Genomic DNA, 3,221 nt, shown 5'->3' with positions numbered 1-3,221 from the left:
AATGCAGCAGTCTGGGTGGCTATAGGGAATTTGTCTTCCCTGTTTGAGCTCCTCTATTCAACCTTCCTCAAGGGCACTCAATCATATCAAATGAGTCATCCCATATTCACATCATGTGTGAAATCAAGGAAAACCCTCAAGAGTCAATGCCATGGATTAGACGTTGTCAGTCTGTTTGCATTCAGTAGGCATTACAATGACAAATAAGATAAAATTATTTGGAATAAGCACATGCATATTTTAGCATCTCATTTTCATATGTTTTATATTGGAAAGACTTTCGGATCTAACATTATTTTGTCATTCAAAACATTCCTATTTTAAGTTTATCACTTTAAAGACATCTTTGATTATTAATGAAATAAGTAAGTGTACCTTGAGCATATTTATTAAAGGAAGACTACTGCTTCCTAGGCTTTAGTGGAATTAGATTTACTATAATTGTACTAAAGTAGGAAACTAAAACATACATCCACATACATATATACATATACACACATACACACACACAGACACACACACACAAGGTTTAAAGATATAAAGATATTTGCTACTGAATTTTTATGACTTCAAAAGCTTATTTAAATAATGTTAAAATTTTCAACTCACAACTGAGAAACAGAAAGCAGAGGAAGTTATACAGTAAGCATATGCAACCTAGTAACATCCAAGTTGCTAAGGGTAATCTGTGAAAAACAAAATCAAACAGCTAGGTATTCCCTCAATTACTTATATACTGTATCTTATACAATATGAGCCAATATATGTCCATAAATTTGAATACAAAATTTTGCTTGCAGTGTACTAGTTTACATGTTACTATGTAAATTATATTTTTAAAATGTTGAATATTCATATGTTCATAAATATATTTGAATATTATCTTAACATGTATGTGTTAATAAACATTAAAAATATATAGTATATGTACTTAATTTACTCTTATTGGGTTTAATCTGCCACCATGTTTTCCTTTAAGTCCGTTTGAATTAAAGTGAGTATATACAGGCTTTAGAAGAGCTAGCAAATTGAAAATTAAGTTTGTCCTTCAAGGAACATATCGGTTTATACCCTTAAATGTGCTTTTTAAAATAAAGATTAAGATAAAGCAAATTTCACCTTTTTGGATCATTCCCTGTAACCGTATGTTTCCTGCAATCATCTCTTATAATAATGCAAACATTATGGACAAATTAAGAGGAAAGAAAATTTGGAAATATCTGATATTTAATGAGTACTACCCTCCCCTTTGTCAGTGGAGAGCAGGATGCCTTACATTACATATGTAAAATTTACAGTGATTCATATAACACAACACTGAGAAAACAAATCCCTTCAATCATGAGATAGTCTTTATTTCATGATCTAAATTTGCAAGTAAAAAAACACACACTGTAAAATGCTGATATGCAAAATTCTATAAATATTTGATAAATCAACAAGCTATAGAATGATAACAAACCTTTGTACTATTAAGAATATTAAGACTCAAACTGTCATTTTATCCTGGCTTGACTTAGACACTTTATGCAATCCAAATAAAAGTTAAATAATCTATTTTATTGATAAGAACAAGCTACTTTAAAGTATTTTGATAGAGGAAAAAGACACAATAACATATAAATTATTGAAGCATAAGCAAGAGTTACAGATTGGCACTGCCTAAGCCTAAGACTTACCCTATTGGTATTATACAGTGACACGTATCTAAGTTAACTGAGTAGTGTAAAATTAGGTAGATTCTTAAACAGAGGCATATAAACAACATAAATACAATGGAGAGAAGATAGGACAGAAACAACTAGGCATGTTCATGCAAATAAATGCATTTATATACATGTAGTACTCACATTCTTCAGATAATTAATTCAAATTAATCTCAAAATCTAAATCTTATATTTAGGAGCTTAGCATGTACAGAAAATGACATAAAACAACAACAAAAAGGAATGGTACAGTGATAACTTTAATACATTAAAAATATGATACATAAAATAAATTATGATTAACTTCACTGAGAAGAAAAAATTTCACAAAAATGGAACCAAGAGAATAAAAAGTAAACTCTAAAATTTGGAGAAAATGTTTGCAAGGGATTCTGATAAGAGCAGTGCACAAAATGTACAAATAACAGATGAATTCAACATTAAGCCATGTTTAATCTAACTCACACAAAGAAACAGTGACAAGAAGACAAAAAGAAAATTATCTTTTATGTTTCTGATTTATAGTAGTTGTTGTTTTGCTTTGTGTGTGCGTGTGTGTGTGTGTGTGTGTGTGTGTTTCTTGAACAAGTCTCATGGTTTGTTGAAGGAGGGGTCCAAAATAATAATTGAGACACATTAGAAAACATATCTTCTTACACAACTGAACAAACTTCCTTTTTTTATTCAACAGTCCAACTCCTTGGTATTCACCAAAATGAGTTAAACATTGTATCAACACAAAAATAAGAAAAAGGACCAACAGCAGCTTTGAACAATGCAGATTTGTTTATAGTTGACCAAACATGGAAGCAACTAACATTTTCTTCAGAAGGTGAGTAGATAAATAAATTGCAAAATATCCTCACAATGAAACAGTTATTATTCAGGGATAAAAAAATGCAACCTGAAGCCATGAATGTTATAAGAGAAATACAAATGTATTCACATGTAGGAAAATCTGACTTGCACCTCGGCTGCTACAAGCTTCCAAATTATGGTTTTGCACAAAAGAAAGCATCAAGGTGAAAATCAAATGTTCAGTGATGGAAACTAAAGCTGAATAAACTGAAACAAATTATACATCAGTCAAAATATTCAATTTGATGCTATAGTGGTGAATATTTTGTAATATAACATGAACTAAACAGAAGCATGTTGTTACAGAAAGCAAAACAAGTAGAAAAAGACAGAACTACAGGATTTACCTGAGAAGTAGAAAATAAAAACATGATCTCATAGACCCAGATTTGGAGGCCAGCAAAGTTATAAGAAAGCTTAAAGAGGAGAAGTTTATAAACTTGTTACAGAAAAAAATCAATTCAATCTCAATTATATATAATTGTGAATTCAACACTTGTTTACAGCTGGTGACTATAGCTAATAACAATGTAGTATATTCTTAAATCCTGAGAGTCAATTTTAAGATTTCTCATTAGGAAAATGGCAATTTTGTGATATAATGTTAATTAAATTTAGTCATTACAGATTATATATATATATATATATATATATATA

Source organism: Grammomys surdaster, unplaced genomic scaffold, assembly GCF_004785775.1.
Source record: "Grammomys surdaster isolate TR1022 unplaced genomic scaffold, NIH_TR_1.0 126124, whole genome shotgun sequence".
NCBI classification, from domain to species: Eukaryota; Metazoa; Chordata; class Mammalia; order Rodentia; family Muridae; genus Grammomys; species Grammomys surdaster.
The sequence above is the reverse complement of the archived record's forward strand: the minus strand, read 5'-3'. Positions refer to the sequence as shown.